This window comes from Anomaloglossus baeobatrachus, unplaced genomic scaffold, assembly GCF_048569485.1.
Source record: "Anomaloglossus baeobatrachus isolate aAnoBae1 unplaced genomic scaffold, aAnoBae1.hap1 Scaffold_315, whole genome shotgun sequence".
Lineage (NCBI taxonomy): Eukaryota > Metazoa > Chordata > Amphibia > Anura > Aromobatidae > Anomaloglossus > Anomaloglossus baeobatrachus.
Genome location: NW_027442554.1, coordinates 45,385 through 65,797, shown reverse-complemented (window position 1 = coordinate 65,797; position 20,413 = coordinate 45,385).

Below are 20,413 nucleotides of genomic sequence, written 5' to 3'. Positions count from 1 at the left end.
TGTAGGTCAGTGTTAGTAATTTGAATTGGATACGGTGGAAGATTGGGAGCCAGTGGAGGGACTTGCAGAGAGGAGAAGCGGGGTGGTATTGAGGAGAGAGGTGGATCAGTCGGGCAGCAGAGTTAAGGATGGACTGGAGAGGGACGAGTGTGTTAGCAGGGAGACCACAGAGGAGGATGTTGCAGTAGTCGATGCGGGAGATTATGAGGGCGTGCACTAGAATTTTTGTAGATTGGGGATTGAGAAAAGGGCGGATTCTGGAGATATTTTTGAGTTGAAAACGGCAGGAGGTGGTGAGGGATTGGATGTGCGGTATGAAGGACAGGGCAGAGTCAAAGGTCACTCCGAGGCACCGAACTTTGGGTGCTGGGGAGAGCGTGATGTTATTAATTGTAATGGATAGATCAGGTGGAGAGTGCAGGGGAGATGGAGGAAAGATGATCAGTTCAGTTTTGGCCATATTGAGCTTTAGGAAGCGAGAGGAAAAGAAGGAAGATATAGCAGATAGGCACTCTGGGATTCTGGACAGCAGAGATGTGACATCTGGACCAGAGAGGTAGATCTGAGTGTCATCAGCATATAGGTGGTACTGGAAGCCATGGGACTTTATGAGTTGTCCCAGGCCAAATGTATAGATAGAAAAAAGTAAGGGTCCCAGGACAGAGCCTTGAGGGACACCAACCGAGAGATGGCGGGATGAAGAGGTTGTGTGGGAATGGGAGACACTAAAAGTGCGGTTGGAGAGGTATGAAGAGATCCAAGAGAGAGCGAGGTCTCTGACACCAAGGGAAGAGAGGATCTGTAGTAGCAGGGAGTGGTCAACAGTGTCAAAGGCTGAGGATAGGTCTAGAAGTAGGAGTACAGAGAAGTGGTTGTTAGCTTTGGCGGTAAGTAAGTCATTTGTGATTTTAGTCAGGGCAGTTTCAGTGGAATGATGTGGACGGAAGCCGGACTGTAGGTTGTCAAAGAGAGAGTTAGAGGAGAGGTGGGAGGAAAGTTCAGCATGGACATGCTGTTCCAGGAGTTTTGAGGCAAGTGGGAGTAGCGATATGGGTCGATAGCTGGTAGTAGAGGTTGGGTCGAGGGAAGGTTTCTTTAGGATAGGTGTGACTGTTGCATGCTTAAAGGCAGAAGGGAAGGTACCAGTTGTTAGAGATAGGTTGAAGAGATGGGATAAGGCGGGAATAAGGATAGTGGTGAGGTTGGGGAGGAGGTGGGATGGGATGGGGTCAAGTGCGCATGTAGTGAGGTGCGCTTTTGAGAGAAGATGTGCAAGCTCTCCTTCGGTGATAGTGGGGAGGAAGTTTATGGGGGAGGGGCAGTGGTCTGTTATATAAAGGGGTTGTGGTGGTTCAGCAGAAAAGACTTGTCTGGTTTGGTCGATCTTTTCTTTGAAATATGTGGCAAATTCTTCTGCGGAGATGAGGGAGGTTGGAGGGGGCATCGGTGGGCGAAGGAGGGAGGTAAAAGTGTTAAATAGCTGTTTGGGGTTGTGTGTTAAAGAGGATATGAGGTTTTTGAAGTAATTCTGTTTAGCCGAGGTAAGGGCCAAGCGAAATGTGTGAATTGCATTTTTGAATGTGGTGAAGTCTTCCTGGGAGTGCGTTTTCTTCCAGCGCCGCTCTGCGGCTCTAGACACTTGCCGTAGTTTTTTAGTGAGGCTGTTGTGCCAGGGTTGTCTATTGATTCGTCTTGCTCTGCCGTTCACAAGAGGAGCGACTGAATCAATAGCTGATGTGAGAGTGGCGTTGTAGAAAATGGTGGCACTGTTTGTGTCGTGGAGTGAAGATATGGAGGACAGCGGTAGGATAGAGTCAGAAAGGGTGTGTATGTTGATGTGTGCAAGGTTTCTGCGGGGGTGTGATATGTGCTGGACAGGGGGGGCAGGTGAGGAGGACAGGGCTGAAAAGGTCAGCAGATGGTGGTCAGATAAGGGGAGAGGGGAGGTAGTGAGGTTAGATAGAGAGCAGAGACGGGTGAAGATAAGGTCTAGTGTGTGGCCATCTTTGTGGGTGGCAGAGGCGGACAACTGAGTTAGACCAAAAGATGAGGCGAGGGAGAGGAGTTTGGAGGCCGCTGACTGGCGGGTGTCAGTGGGGATGTTGAAGTCACCCATGATGATAGTGGGGATGTCAGCAGAGAGAAAGTGTAGAAGCCAGGCGGAGAACTGGTCGATAAAGGCAGTGGTTGGGCCCGGGGGTCTGTATATGACGGCCACTTGGAGGTTGGAGGGAGAGTAGATGCGGACAGAGTGCACTTCAAAGGAAGGCAGGACAAGGGAGGGTAGAGGTGGCATTGGGGTGAAGCTGCAGTTGTTAGAAAGGAGGAGGCCCACTCCTCCACCCTGTCTATTGCCAGGGCGAGGGGTGTGGGTGAAGTGGAGGCCGCCGTAGCACAGCGCAGCAGGGGAGGCAGTGTTGGATGGTGTCAGCCATGTTTCGGTGAGGGCCAGAAAGGATAGATTGCTAGAGATAAAGAGGTCGTGAATGAAGTGCAGTTTATTACAGATGGAACGGGCATTCCAGAGCGCTCCAGAGAGAGGGGGCTGCGGAGTGGCAGAGAGGGGAATGGATTTTATGTTGGAGAGGTTGCGGTAGTTACTACTAGATGGGGAGCGGTAGGGGGGTGATAAAGAGGAGTGTCCCATCTGTGGGGGTCCAGGATTGGGAGATATGTCGCCAGCAGCGAGGAGAAGTAGAGAAAGGGAGAGCAGGTGGGAGAAGGAGAGTGGACGGCCTGGTCTGCGCGATACTAGAAGCGATCTGCGGTTTAGGAGCAGGTCAGCAGATGAGGACAGGTGGGGAGGTAAGAGGGAAGGGGAGATGAATATTTGTTTGGAGAGTGCTGGGGTTTGGGGATAGCGAAGGAGAGTGAGGAGGAGTGGAGCAAAGACTGTGAGGGCGTAAGTGAACATGGTGTGAATTGGGTTTTCAAGTGGGAATAAGGGGGAAGGAGCAAAATGCAAGTGAAAGACACAGTTAAAGAAGTAGAGTTCACCTTCTGGTCACTTCTGGGACATTTCTGGTATATTTCTGAGCACTTATGAAGCACTTGTAGAAGTACACAGACCAAGGTACACAGACCTAATGCCCTAGATATATACCAGTCTCATTACACAAGATGAACAGCAGGTGAGCAAGAGAGAAGGAAGCAGATCAAAGAGTTACACCATGTATGGAAACAACTCACAGGAGAGAAGACAACACATAACTAATTACACAGCAGAGATAGGTCAGTTTAACATACCAATATCAGAAACAGCTTTAAGTGTGAAGACAGAGCATGAGAATAGATTAGGATCTGTGCAGGAAATTCAGAGGGTCAATTCAAATGAACAGTGTTCATACCTGTGAATGAGACAGATGGATTGTCAATATCATAGATGAATGATGACCATGGAGAAGTCACTCCACTGAATTACATCTCTGCTTTCTGGTATATTTCTGAGCACTTATGAAGCACTTGTAGAAGTACACAGACCAAGGTACACAGACCTAATGGCCTAAATTTATACCAGTCTCATTACACAAGATGAACAGCAGGTGAGCAAGAGAAAAGGAAGCAGATCAAAGAGTTACACCATGTATGGAAACAACTCACAGGAGAGAAGACAACACATAACTAATTACACAGCAGAGATAGGTCAGTTTAACATACCAATATCAGAAACAGCTTTAAGTGTGAAGACAGAGCATGAGAATAGATTAGGATCTGTGCAGGAAATTCAGAGGGTCAATTCAAATGAACAGTGTTCATACCTGTGAATGAGACAGATGGATTGTCAATATCATAGATGAATGATGACCATGGAGAAGTCACTCCACAGAATTACATCTCTGCTTTCTGGTATATTTCTGAGCACTTATGAAGCACTTGTAGAAGTACACAGACCAAGGTACACAGACCTAATGGCCTAAATTTATACCAGTCTCATTACACAAGATGAACAGCAGGTGAGCAAGAGAAAAGGAAGCAGATCAAAGAGTTACACCATGTATGGAAACAACTCACAGGAGAGAAGACAACACATAACTAATTACACAGCAGAGATAGGTCAGTTTAACATACCAATATCAGAAACAGCTTTAAGTGTGAAGACAGAGCATGAGAATAGATTAGGATCTGTGCAGGAAATTCAGAGGGTCAATTCAAATGAACAGTGTTCATACCTGTGAATGAGACAGATGGATTGTCAATATCATAGATGAATGATGACCATGGAGAAGTCACTCCACTGAATTACATCTCTGCTTTCTGGTATATTTCTGAGCACTTATGAAGCACTTGTAGAAGTACACAGACCAAGGTACACAGACCTAATGGCCTAAATTTATACCAGTCTCATTACACAAGATGAACAGCAGGTGAGCAAGAGAAAAGGAAGCAGATCAAAGAGTTACACCATGTATGGAAACAACTCACAGGAGAGAAGACAACACATAACTAATTACACAGCAGAGATAGGTCAGTTTAACATACCAATATCAGAAACAGCTTTAAGTGTGAAGACAGAGCATGAGAATAGATTAGGATCTGTGCAGGAAATTCAGAGGGTCAATTCAAATGAACAGTGTTCATACCTGTGAATGAGACAGATGGATTGTCAATATCATAGATGAATGATGACCATGGAGAAGTCACTCCACAGAATTACATCTCTGCTTTCTGGTATATTTCTGAGCACTTATGAAGCACTTGTAGAAGTACACAGACCAAGGTACACAGACCTAATGGCCTAAATTTATACCAGTCTCATTACACAAGATGAACAGCAGGTGAGCAAGAGAAAAGGAAGCAGATCAAAGAGTTACACCATGTATGGAAACAACTCACAGGAGAGAAGACAACACATAACTAATTACACAGCAGAGATAGGTCAGTTTAACATACCAATATCAGAAACAGCTTTAAGTGTGAAGACAGAGCATGAGAATAGATTAGGATCTGTGCAGGAAATTCAGAGGGTCAATTCAAATGAACAGTGTTCATACCTGTGAATGAGACAGATGGATTGTCAATATCATAGATGAATGATGACCATGGAGAAGTCACTCCACTGAATTACATCTCTGCTTTCTGGTATATTTCTGAGCACTTATGAAGCACTTGTAGAAGTACACAGACCAAGGTACACAGACCTAATGGCCTAAATTTATACCAGTCTCATTACACAAGATGAACAGCAGGTGAGCAAGAGAAAAGGAAGCAGATCAAAGAGTTACACCATGTATGGAAACAACTCACAGGAGAGAAGACAACACATAACTAATTACACAGCAGAGATAGGTCAGTTTAACATACCAATATCAGAAACAGCTTTAAGTGTGAAGACAGAGCATGAGAATAGATTAGGATCTGTGCAGGAAATTCAGAGGGTCAATTCAAATGAACAGTGTTCATACCTGTGAATGAGACAGATGGATTGTCAATATCATAGATGAATGATGACCATGGAGAAGTCACTCCACAGAATTACATCTCTGCTTTCTGGTATATTTCTGAGCACTTATGAAGCACTTGTAGAAGTACACAGACCAAGGTACACAGACCTAATGGCCTAAATTTATACCAGTCTCATTACACAAGATGAACAGCAGGTGAGCAAGAGAAAAGGAAGCAGATCAAAGAGTTACACCATGTATGGAAACAACTCACAGGAGAGAAGACAACACATAACTAATTACACAGCAGAGATAGGTCAGTTTAACATACCAATATCAGAAACAGCTTTAAGTGTGAAGACAGAGCATGAGAATAGATTAGGATCTGTGCAGGAAATTCAGAGGGTCAATTCAAATGAACAGTGTTCATACCTGTGAATGAGACAGATGGATTGTCAATATCATAGATGAATGATGACCATGGAGAAGTCACTCCACAGAATTACATCTCTGCTTTCTGGTATATTTCTGAGCACTTATGAAGCACTTGTAGAAGTACACAGACCAAGGTACACAGACCTAATGGCCTAAATTTATACCAGTCTCATTACACAAGATGAACAGCAGGTGAGCAAGAGAGAAGGAAGCAGATCAAAGAGTTACACCATGTATGGAAACAACTCACAGGAGAGAAGACAACACATAACTAATTACACAGCAGAGATAGGTCAGTTTAACATACCAATATCAGAAACAGCTTTAAGTGTGAAGACAGAGCATGAGAATAGATTAGGATCTGTGCAGGAAATTCAGAGGGTCAATTCAAATGAACAGTGTTCATACCTGTGAATGAGACAGATGGATTGTCAATATCATAGATGAATGATGACCATGGAGAAGTCACTCCACTGAATTACATCTCTGCTTTCTGGTATATTTCTGAGCACTTATGAAGCACTTGTAGAAGTACACAGACCAAGGTACACAGACCTAATGGCCTAAATTTATACCAGTCTCATTACACAAGATGAACAGCAGGTGAGCAAGAGAAAAGGAAGCAGATCAAAGAGTTACACCATGTATGGAAACAACTCACAGGAGAGAAGACAACACATAACTAATTACACAGCAGAGATAGGTCAGTTTAACATACCAATATCAGAAACAGCTTTAAGTGTGAAGACAGAGCATGAGAATAGATTAGGATCTGTGCAGGAAATTCAGAGGGTCAATTCAAATGAACAGTGTTCATACCTGTGAATGAGACAGATGGATTGTCAATATCATAGATGAATGATGACCATGGAGAAGTCACTCCACTGAATTACATCTCTGCTTTCTGGTATATTTCTGAGCACTTATGAAGCACTTGTAGAAGTACACAGACCAAGGTACACAGACCTAATGGCCTAAATTTATACCAGTCTCATTACACAAGATGAACAGCAGGTGAGCAAGAGAAAAGGAAGCAGATCAAAGAGTTACACCATGTATGGAAACAACTCACAGGAGAGAAGACAACACATAACTAATTACACAGCAGAGATAGGTCAGTTTAACATACCAATATCAGAAACAGCTTTAAGTGTGAAGACAGAGCATGAGAATAGATTAGGATCTGTGCAGGAAATTCAGAGGGTCAATTCAAATGAACAGTGTTCATACCTGTGAATGAGACAGATGGTTTGTCAATATCATAGATGAATGATGACCATGGAGAAGTCACTCCACTGAATTACATCTCTGCTTTCTGGTATATTTCTGAGCACTTATGAAGCACTTGTAGAAGTACACAGACCAAGGTACACAGACCTAATGGCCTAAATTTATACCAGTCTCATTACACAAGATGAACAGCAGGTGAGCAAGAGAAAAGGAAGCAGATCAAAGAGTTACACCATGTATGGAAACAACTCACAGGAGAGAAGACAACACATAACTAATTACACAGCAGAGATAGGTCAGTTTAACATACCAATATCAGAAACAGCTTTAAGTGTGAAGACAGAGCATGAGAATAGATTAGGATCTGTGCAGGAAATTCAGAGGGTCAATTCAAATGAACAGTGTTCATACCTGTGAATGAGACAGATGGATTGTCAATATCATAGATGAATGATGACCATGGAGAAGTCACTCCACAGAATTACATCTCTGCTTTCTGGTATATTTCTGAGCACTTATGAAGCACTTGTAGAAGTACACAGACCAAGGTACACAGACCTAATGGCCTAAATTTATACCAGTCTCATTACACAAGATGAACAGCAGGTGAGCAAGAGAAAAGGAAGCAGATCAAAGAGTTACACCATGTATGGAAACAACTCACAGGAGAGAAGACAACACATAACTAATTACACAGCAGAGATAGGTCAGTTTAACATACCAATATCAGAAACAGCTTTAAGTGTGAAGACAGAGCATGAGAATAGATTAGGATCTGTGCAGGAAATTCAGAGGGTCAATTCAAATGAACAGTGTTCATACCTGTGAATGAGACAGATGGATTGTCAATATCATAGATGAATGATGACCATGGAGAAGTCACTCCACAGAATTACATCTCTGCTTTCTGGTATATTTCTGAGCACTTATGAAGCACTTGTAGAAGTACACAGACCAAGGTACACAGACCTAATGGCCTAAATTTATACCAGTCTCATTACACAAGATGAACAGCAGGTGAGCAAGAGAAAAGGAAGCAGATCAAAGAGTTACACCATGTATGGAAACAACTCACAGGAGAGAAGACAACACATAACTAATTACACAGCAGAGATAGGTCAGTTTAACATACCAATATCAGAAACAGCTTTAAGTGTGAAGACAGAGCATGAGAATAGATTAGGATCTGTGCAGGAAATTCAGAGGGTCAATTCAAATGAACAGTGTTCATACCTGTGAATGAGACAGATGGATTGTCAATATCATAGATGAATGATGACCATGGAGAAGTCACTCCACAGAATTACATCTCTGCTTTCTGGTATATTTCTGAGCACTTATGAAGCACTTGTAGAAGTACACAGACCAAGGTACACAGACCTAATGGCCTAAATTTATACCAGTCTCATTACACAAGATGAACAGCAGGTGAGCAAGAGAAAAGGAAGCAGATCAAAGAGTTACACCATGTATGGAAACAACTCACAGGAGAGAAGACAACACATAACTAATTACACAGCAGAGATAGGTCAGTTTAACATACCAATATCAGAAACAGCTTTAAGTGTGAAGACAGAGCATGAGAATAGATTAGGATCTGTGCAGGAAATTCAGAGGGTCAATTCAAATGAACAGTGTTCATACCTGTGAATGAGACAGATGGATTGTCAATATCATAGATGAATGATGACCATGGAGAAGTCACTCCACAGAATTACATCTCTGCTTTCTGGTATATTTCTGAGCACTTATTAAGCACTTGTAGAAGTACACAGACCAAGGTACACAGACCTAATGGCCTAAATTTATACCAGTCTCATTACACAAGATGAACAGCAGGTGAGCAAGAGAAAAGGAAGCAGATCAAAGAGTTACACCATGTATGGAAACAACTCACAGGAGAGAAGACAACACATAACTAATTACACAGCAGAGATAGGTCAGTTTAACATACCAATATCAGAAACAGCTTTAAGTGTGAAGACAGAGCATGAGAATAGATTAGGATCTGTGCAGGAAATTCAGAGGGTCAATTCAAATGAACAGTGTTCATACCTGTGAATGAGACAGATGGATTGTCAATATCATAGATGAATGATGACCATGGAGAAGTCACTCCACTGAATTACATCTCTGCTTTCTGGTATATTTCTGAGCACTTATGAAGCACTTGTAGAAGTACACAGACCAAGGTACACAGACCTAATGGCCTAAATTTATACCAGTCTCATTACACAAGATGAACAGCAGGTGAGCAAGAGAAAAGGAAGCAGATCAAAGAGTTACACCATGTATGGAAACAACTCACAGGAGAGAAGACAACACATAACTAATTACACAGCAGAGATAGGTCAGTTTAACATACCAATATCAGAAACAGCTTTAAGTGTGAAGACAGAGCATGAGAATAGATTAGGATCTGTGCAGGAAATTCAGAGGGTCAATTCAAATGAACAGTGTTCATACCTGTGAATGAGACAGATGGATTGTCAATATCATAGATGAATGATGACCATGGAGAAGTCACTCCACTGAATTACATCTCTGCTTTCTGGTATATTTCTGAGCACTTATGAAGCACTTGTAGAAGTACACAGACCAAGGTACACAGACCTAATGGCCTAAATTTATACCAGTCTCATTACACAAGATGAACAGCAGGTGAGCAAGAGAAAAGGAAGCAGATCAAAGAGTTACACCATGTATGGAAACAACTCACAGGAGAGAAGACAACACATAACTAATTACACAGCAGAGATAGGTCAGTTTAACATACCAATATCAGAAACAGCTTTAAGTGTGAAGACAGAGCATGAGAATAGATTAGGATCTGTGCAGGAAATTCAGAGGGTCAATTCAAATGAACAGTGTTCATACCTGTGAATGAGACAGATGGATTGTCAATATCATAGATGAATGATGACCATGGAGAAGTCACTCCACAGAATTACATCTCTGCTTTCTGGTATATTTCTGAGCACTTATGAAGCACTTGTAGAAGTACACAGACCAAGGTACACAGACCTAATGGCCTAAATTTATACCAGTCTCATTACACAAGATGAACAGCAGGTGAGCAAGAGAAAAGGAAGCAGATCAAAGAGTTACACCATGTATGGAAACAACTCACAGGAGAGAAGACAACACATAACTAATTACACAGCAGAGATAGGTCAGTTTAACATACCAATATCAGAAACAGCTTTAAGTGTGAAGACAGAGCATGAGAATAGATTAGGATCTGTGCAGGAAATTCAGAGGGTCAATTCAAATGAACAGTGTTCATACCTGTGAATGAGACAGATGGATTGTCAATATCATAGATGAATGATGACCATGGAGAAGTCACTCCACAGAATTACATCTCTGCTTTCTGGTATATTTCTGAGCACTTATGAAGCACTTGTAGAAGTACACAGACCAAGGTACACAGACCTAAAGGCCTAAATTTATACCAGTCTCATTACACAAGATGAACAGCAGGTGAGCAAGAGAAAAGGAAGCAGATCAAAGAGTTACACCATGTATGGAAACAACTCACAGGAGAGAAGACAACACATAACTAATTACACAGCAGAGATAGGTCAGTTTAACATACCAATATCAGAAACAGCTTTAAGTGTGAAGACAGAGCATGAGAATAGATTAGGATCTGTGCAGGAAATTCAGAGGGTCAATTCAAATGAACAGTGTTCATACCTGTGAATGAGACAGATGGATTGTCAATATCATAGATGAATGATGACCATGGAGAAGTCACTCCACAGAATTACATCTCTGCTTTCTGGTATATTTCTGAGCACTTATGAAGCACTTGTAGAAGTACACAGACCAAGGTACACAGACCTAATGGCCTAAATTTATACCAGTCTCATTACACAAGATGAACAGCAGGTGAGCAAGAGAAAAGGAAGCAGATCAAAGAGTTACACCATGTATGGAAACAACTCACAGGAGAGAAGACAACACATAACTAATTACACAGCAGAGATAGGTCAGTTTAACATACCAATATCAGAAACAGCTTTAAGTGTGAAGACAGAGCATGAGAATAGATTAGGATCTGTGCAGGAAATTCAGAGGGTCAATTCAAATGAACAGTGTTCATACCTGTGAATGAGACAGATGGATTGTCAATATCATAGATGAATGATGACCATGGAGAAGTCACTCCACAGAATTACATCTCTGCTTTCTGGTATATTTCTGAGCACTTATGAAGCACTTGTAGAAGTACACAGACCAAGGTACACAGACCTAATGGCCTAAATTTATACCAGTCTCATTACACAAGATGAACAGCAGGTGAGCAAGAGAAAAGGAAGCAGATCAAAGAGTTACACCATGTATGGAAACAACTCACAGGAGAGAAGACAACACATAACTAATTACACAGCAGAGATAGGTCAGTTTAACATACCAATATCAGAAACAGCTTTAAGTGTGAAGACAGAGCATGAGAATAGATTAGGATCTGTGCAGGAAATTCAGAGGGTCAATTCAAATGAACAGTGTTCATACCTGTGAATGAGACAGATGGATTGTCAATATCATAGATGAATGATGACCATGGAGAAGTCACTCCACAGAATTACATCTCTGCTTTCTGGTATATTTCTGAGCACTTATGAAGCACTTGTAGAAGTACACAGACCAAGGTACACAGACCTAATGGCCTAAATTTATACCAGTCTCATTACACAAGATGAACAGCAGGTGAGCAAGAGAAAAGGAAGCAGATCAAAGAGTTACACCATGTATGGAAACAACTCACAGGAGAGAAGACAACACATAACTAATTACACAGCAGAGATAGGTCAGTTTAACATACCAATATCAGAAACAGCTTTAAGTGTGAAGACAGAGCATGAGAATAGATTAGGATCTGTGCAGGAAATTCAGAGGGTCAATTCAAATGAACAGTGTTCATACCTGTGAATGAGACAGATGGATTGTCAATATCATAGATGAATGATGACCATGGAGAAGTCACTCCACTGAATTACATCTCTGCTTTCTGGTATATTTCTGAGCACTTATGAAGCACTTGTAGAAGTACACAGACCAAGGTACACAGACCTAATGCCCTAAATTTATACCAGTCTCATTACACAAGATGAACAGCAGGTGAGCAAGAGAGAAGGAAGCAGATCAAAGAGTTACACCATGTATGGAAACAACTCACAGGAGAGAAGACAACACATAACTAATTACACAGCAGAGATAGGTCAGTTTAACATACCAATATCAGAAACAGCTTTAAGTGTGAAGACAGAGCATGAGAATAGATTAGGATCTGTGCAGGAAATTCAGAGGGTCAATTCAAATGAACAGTGTTCATACCTGTGAATGAGACAGATGGATTGTCAATATCATAGATGAATGATGACCATGGAGAAGTCACTCCACAGAATTACATCTCTGCTTTCTGGTATATTTCTGAGCACTTATGAAGCACTTGTAGAAGTACACAGACCAAGGTACACAGACCTAATGGCCTAAATTTATACCAGTCTCATTACACAAGATGAACAGCAGGTGAGCAAGAGAAAAGGAAGCAGATCAAAGAGTTACACCATGTATGGAAACAACTCACAGGAGAGAAGACAACACATAACTAATTACACAGCAGAGATAGGTCAGTTTAACATACCAATATCAGAAACAGCTTTAAGTGTGAAGACAGAGCATGAGAATAGATTAGGATCTGTGCAGGAAATTCAGAGGGTCAATTCAAATGAACAGTGTTCATACCTGTGAATGAGACAGATGGATTGTCAATATCATAGATGAATGATGACCATGGAGAAGTCACTCCACAGAATTACATCTCTGCTTTCTGGTATATTTCTGAGCACTTATGAAGCACTTGTAGAAGTACACAGACCAAGGTACACAGACCTAATGGCCTAAATTTATACCAGTCTCATTACACAAGATGAACAGCAGGTGAGCAAGAGAAAAGGAAGCAGATCAAAGAGTTACACCATGTATGGAAACAACTCACAGGAGAGAAGACAACACATAACTAATTACACAGCAGAGATAGGTCAGTTTAACATACCAATATCAGAAACAGCTTTAAGTGTGAAGACAGAGCATGAGAATAGATTAGGATCTGTGCAGGAAATTCAGAGGGTCAATTCAAATGAACAGTGTTCATACCTGTGAATGAGACAGATGGATTGTCAATATCATAGATGAATGATGACCATGGAGAAGTCACTCCACAGAATTACATCTCTGCTTTCTGGTATATTTCTGAGCACTTATGAAGCACTTGTAGAAGTACACAGACCAAGGTACACAGACCTAATGGCCTAAATTTATACCAGTCTCATTACACAAGATGAACAGCAGGTGAGCAAGAGAAAAGGAAGCAGATCAAAGAGTTACACCATGTATGGAAACAACTCACAGGAGAGAAGACAACACATAACTAATTACACAGCAGAGATAGGTCAGTTTAACATACCAATATCAGAAACAGCTTTAAGTGTGAAGACAGAGCATGAGAATAGATTAGGATCTGTGCAGGAAATTCAGAGGGTCAATTCAAATGAACAGTGTTCATACCTGTGAATGAGACAGATGGATTGTCAATATCATAGATGAATGATGACCATGGAGAAGTCACTCCACAGAATTACATCTCTGCTTTCTGGTATATTTCTGAGCACTTATGAAGCACTTGTAGAAGTACACAGACCAAGGTACACAGACCTAATGGCCTAAATTTATACCAGTCTCATTACACAAGATGAACAGCAGGTGAGCAAGAGAGAAGGAAGCAGATCAAAGAGTTACACCATGTATGGAAACAACTCACAGGAGAGAAGACAACACATAACTAATTACACAGCAGAGATAGGTCAGTTTAACATACCAATATCAGAAACAGCTTTAAGTGTGAAGACAGAGCATGAGAATAGATTAGGATCTGTGCAGGAAATTCAGAGGGTCAATTCAAATGAACAGTGTTCATACCTGTGAATGAGACAGATGGATTGTCAATATCATAGATGAATGATGACCATGGAGAAGTCACTCCACAGAATTACATCTCTGCTTTCTGGTATATTTCTGAGCACTTATGAAGCACTTGTAGAAGTACACAGACCAAGGTACACAGACCTAATGGCCTAAATTTATACCAGTCTCATTACACAAGATGAACAGCAGGTGAGCAAGAGAAAAGGAAGCAGATCAAAGAGTTACACCATGTATGGAAACAACTCACAGGAGAGAAGACAACACATAACTAATTACACAGCAGAGATAGGTCAGTTTAACATACCAATATCAGAAACAGCTTTAAGTGTGAAGACAGAGCATGAGAATAGATTAGGATCTGTGCAGGAAATTCAGAGGGTCAATTCAAATGAACAGTGTTCATACCTGTGAATGAGACAGATGGATTGTCAATATCATAGATGAATGATGACCATGGAGACGTCACTCCACAGAATTACATCTCTGCTTTCTGGTATATTTCTGAGCACTTATGAAGCAAGCACTTGTAGAAGTACACAGACCAAGGTATACAGACCTAATGGCCTAAATTTATACCAGTCTCATTACACAAGATGAACAGCAGGTGAGCAAGAGAAAAGGAAGCAGATCAAAGAGTTACACCATGTATGGAAACAACTCACAGGAGAGAAGACAACACATAACTAATTACACAGCAGAGATAGGTCAGTTTAACATACCAATATCAGAAACAGCTTTAAGTGTGAAGACAGAGCATGAGAATAGATTAGGATCTGTGCAGGAAATTCAGAGGGTCAATTCAAATGAACAGTGTTCATACCTGTGAATGAGACAGATGGATTGTCAATATCATAGATGAATGATGACCATGGAGAAGTCACTCCACAGAATTACATCTCTGCTTTCTGGTATATTTCTGAGCACTTATGAAGCACTTGTAGAAGTACACAGACCAAGGTACACAGACCTAATGGCCTAAATTTATACCAGTCTCATTACACAAGATGAACAGCAGGTGAGCAAGAGAAAAGGAAGCAGATCAAAGAGTTACACCATGTATGGAAACAACTCACAGGAGAGAAGACAACACATAACTAATTACACAGCAGAGATAGGTCAGTTTAACATACCAATATCAGAAACAGCTTTAAGTGTGAAGACAGAGCATGAGAATAGATTAGGATCTGTGCAGGAAATTCAGAGGGTCAATTCAAATGAACAGTGTTCATACCTGTGAATGAGACAGATGGATTGTCAATATCATAGATGAATGATGACCATGGAGAAGTCACTCCACAGAATTACATCTCTGCTTTCTGGTATATTTCTGAGCACTTATGAAGCACTTGTAGAAGTACACAGACCAAGGTACACAGACCTAATGGCCTAAATTTATACCAGTCTCATTACACAAGATGAACAGCAGGTGAGCAAGAGAGAAGGAAGCAGATCAAAGAGTTACACCATGTATGGAAACAACTCACAGGAGAGAAGACAACACATAACTAATTACACAGCAGAGATAGGTCAGTTTAACATACCAATATCAGAAACAGCTTTAAGTGTGAAGACAGAGCATGAGAATAGATTAGGATCTGTGCAGGAAATTCAGAGGGTCAATTCAAATGAACAGTGTTCATACCTGTGAATGAGACAGATGGATTGTCAATATCATAGATGAATGATGACCATGGAGAAGTCACTCCACAGAATTACATCTCTGCTTTCTGGTATATTTCTGAGCACTTATGAAGCACTTGTAGAAGTACACAGACCAAGGTACACAGACCTAATGGCCTAAATTTATACCAGTCTCATTACACAAGATGAACAGCAGGTGAGCAAGAGAAAAGGAAGCAGATCAAAGAGTTACACCATGTATGGAAACAACTCACAGGAGAGAAGACAACACATAACTAATTACACAGCAGAGATAGGTCAGTTTAACATACCAATATCAGAAACAGCTTTAAGTGTGAAGACAGAGCATGAGAATAGATTAGGATCTGTGCAGGAAATTCAGAGGGTCAATTCAAATGAACAGTGTTCATACCTGTGAATGAGACAGATGGATTGTCAATATCATAGATGAATGATGACCATGGAGAAGTCACTCCACAGAATTACATCTCTGCTTTCTGGTATATTTCTGAGCACTTATGAAGCACTTGTAGAAGTACACAGACCAAGGTACGCAGACCTAATGGCCTAAATTTATACCAGTCTCATTACACAAGATGAACAGCAGGTGAGCAAGAGAAAAGGAAGCAGATCAAAGAGTTACACCATGTATGGAAACAACTCACAGGAGAGAAGACAACACATAACTAATTACACAGCAGAGATAGGTCAGTTTAACATACCAATATCAGAAACAGCTTTAAGTGTGAAGACAGAGCATGAGAATAGATTAGGATCTGTGCAGGAAATTCAGAGGGTCAATTCAAATGAACAGTGTTCATACCTGTGAATGAGACAGATGGATTGTCAATATCATAGATGAATGATGACCATGGAGAAGTCACTCCACAGAATTACATCTCTGCTTTCTGGTATATTTCTGAGCACTTATGAAGCACTTGTAGAAGTACACAGACCAAGGTACACAGACCTAATGGCCTAAATTTATACCAGTCTCATTACACAAGATGAACAGCAGGTGAGCAAGAGAAAAGGAAGCAGATCAAAGAGTTACACCATGTATGGAAACAACTCACAGGAGAGAAGACAACACATAACTAATTACACAGCAGAGATAGGTCAGTTTAACATACCAATATCAGAAACAGCTTTAAGTGTGAAGACAGAGCATGAGAATAGATTAGGATCTGTGCAGGAAATTCAGAGGGTCAATTCAAATGAACAGTGTTCATACCTGTGAATGAGACAGATGGATTGTCAATATCATAGATGAATGATGACCATGGAGAAGTCACTCCACAGAATTACATCTCTGCTTTCTGGTATATTTCTGAGCACTTATGAAGCACTTGTAGAAGTACACAGACCAAGGTACACAGACCTAATGGCCTAAATTTATACCAGTCTCATTACACAAGATGAACAGCAGGTGAGCAAGAGAGAAGGAAGCAGATCAAAGAGTTACACCATGTATGGAAACAACTCACAGGAGAGAAGACAACACATAACTAATTACACAGCAGAGATAGGTCAGTTTAACATACCAATATCAGAAACAGCTTTAAGTGTGAAGACAGAGCATGAGAATAGATTAGGATCTGTGCAGGAAATTCAGAGGGTCAATTCAAATGAACAGTGTTCATACCTGTGAATGAGACAGATGGATTGTCAATATCATAGATGAATGATGACCATGGAGAAGTCACTCCACAGAATTACATCTCTGCTTTCTGGTATATTTCTGAGCACTTATGAAGCACTTGTAGAAGTACACAGACCAAGGTACACAGACCTAATGGCCTAAATTTATACCAGTCTCATTACACAAGATGAACAGCAGGTGAGCAAGAGAAAAGGAAGCAGATCAAAGAGTTACACCATGTATGGAAACAACTCACAGGAGAGAAGACAACACATAACTAATTACACAGCAGAGATAGGTCAGTTTAACATACCAATATCAGAAACAGCTTTAAGTGTGAAGACAGAGCATGAGAATAGATTAGGATCTGTGCAGGAAATTCAGAGGGTCAATTCAAATGAACAGTGTTCATACCTGTGAATGAGACAGATGGATTGTCAATATCATAGATGAATGATGACCATGGAGAAGTCACTCCACAGAATTACATCTCTGCTTTCTGGTATATTTCTGAGCACTTATGAAGCACTTGTAGAAGTACACAGACCAAGGTACGCAGACCTAATGGCCTAAATTTATACCAGTCTCATTACACAAGATGAACAGCAGGTGAGCAAGAGAGAAGGAAGCAGATCAAAGAGTTACACCATGTATGGAAACAACTCACAGGAGAGAAGACAACACATAACTAATTACACAGCAGAGATAGGTCAGTTTAACATACCAATATCAGAAACAGCTTTAAGTGTGAAGACAGAGCATGAGAATAGATTAGGATCTGTGCAGGAAATTCAGAGGGTCAATTCAAATGAACAGTGTTCATACCTGTGAATGAGACAGATGGATTGTCAATATCATAGATGAATGATGACCATGGAGAAGTCACTCCACAGAATTACATCTCTGCTTTCTGGTATATTTCTGAGCACTTATGAAGCACTTGTAGAAGTACACAGACCAAGGTACACAGACCTAATGGCCTAAATTTATACCAGTCTCATTACACAAGATGAACAGCAGGTGAGCAAGAGAAAAGGAAGCAGATCAAAGAGTTACACCATGTATGGAAACAACTCACAGGAGAGAAGACAACACATAACTAATTACACAGCAGAGATAGGTCAGTTTAACATACCAATATCAGAAACAGCTTTAAGTGTGAAGACAGAGCATGAGAATAGATTAGGATCTGTGCAGGAAATTCAGAGGGTCAATTCAAATGAACAGTGTTCATACCTGTGAATGAGACAGATGGATTGTCAATATCATAGATGAATGATGACCATGGAGAAGTCACTCCACAGAATTACATCTCTGCTTTCTGGTATATTTCTGAGCACTTATGAAGCACTTGTAGAAGTACACAGACCAAGGTACACAGACCTAATGGCCTAAATTTATACCAGTCTCATTACACAAGATGAACAGCAGGTGAGCAAGAGAGAAGGAAGCAGATCAAAGAGTTACACCATGTATGGAAACAACTCACAGGAGAGAAGACAACACATAACTAATTACACAGCAGAGATAGGTCAGTTTAACATACCAATATCAGAAACAGCTTTAAGTGTGAAGACAGAGCATGAGAATAGATTAGGATCTGTGCAGGAAATTCAGAGGGTCAATTCAAATGAACAGTGTTCATACCTGTGAATGAGACAGATGGATTGTCAATATCATAGATGAATGATGACCATGGAGAAGTCACTCCACAGAATTACATCTCTGCTTTCTGGTATATTTCTGAGCACTTATGAAGCACTTGTAGAAGTACACAGACCAAGGTACACAGACCTAATGGCCTAAATTTATACCAGTCTCATTACACAAGATGAACAGCAGGTGAGCAAGAGAGAAGGAAGCAGATCAAAGAGTTACACCATGTATGGAAACAACTCACAGGAGAGAAGACAACACATAACTAATTACACAGCAGAGATAGGTCAGTTTAACATACCAATATCAGAAACAGCTTTAAGTGTGAAGACAGAGCATGAGAATAGATTAGGATCTGTGCAGGAAATTCAGAGGGTCAATTCAAATGAACAGTGTTCATACCTGTGAATGAGACAGATGGATTGTCAATATCATAGATGAATGATGACCATGGAGAAGTCACTCCACAGAATTACATCTCTGCTTTCTGGTATATTTCTGAGCACTTATGAAGCACTTGTAGAAGTACACAGACCAAGGTACACAGACCTAATGGCCTAAATTTATACCAGTCTCATTACACAAGATGAACAGCAGGTGAGCAAGAGAAAAGGAAGCAGATCAAAGAGTTACACCATGTATGGAAACAACTCACAGGAGAGAAGACAACACATAACTAATTACACAGCAGAGATAGGTCAGTTTAACATACCAATATCAGAAACAGCTTTAAGTGTGAAGACAGAGCATGAGAATAGATTAGGATCTGTGCAGGAAATTCAGAGGGTCAATTCAAATGAACAGTGTTCATACCTGTGAATGAGACAGATGGATTGTCAATATCATAGATGAATGATGACCATGGAGAAGTCACTCCACAGAATTACATCTCTGCTTTCTGGTATATTTCTGAGCACTTATGAAGCACTTGTAGAAGTACACAGACCAAGGTACACAGACCTAATGCCCTAAATTTATACCAGTCTCATTACACAAGATGAACAGCAGGTGAGCAAGAGAAAAGGAAGCAGATCAAAGAGTTACACCATGTATGGAAACAACTCACAGGAGAGAAGACAACACATAACTAATTACACAGCAGAGATAGGTCAGTTTAACATACCAATATCAGAAACAGCTTTAAGTGTGAAGACAGAGCATGAGAATAGATTAGGATCTGTGCAGGAAATTCAGAGGGTCAATTCAAATGAACAGTGTTCATACCTGTGAATGAGACAGATGGATTGTCAATATCATAGATGAATGATGACCATGGAGAAGTCACTCCACAGAATTACATCTCTGCTTTCTGGTATATTTCTGAGCACTTATGAAGCACTTGTAGAAGTACACAGACCAAGGTACACAGACCTAATGGCCTAAATTTATACCAGTCTCATTACACAAGATGAACAGCAGGTGAGCAAGAGAGAAG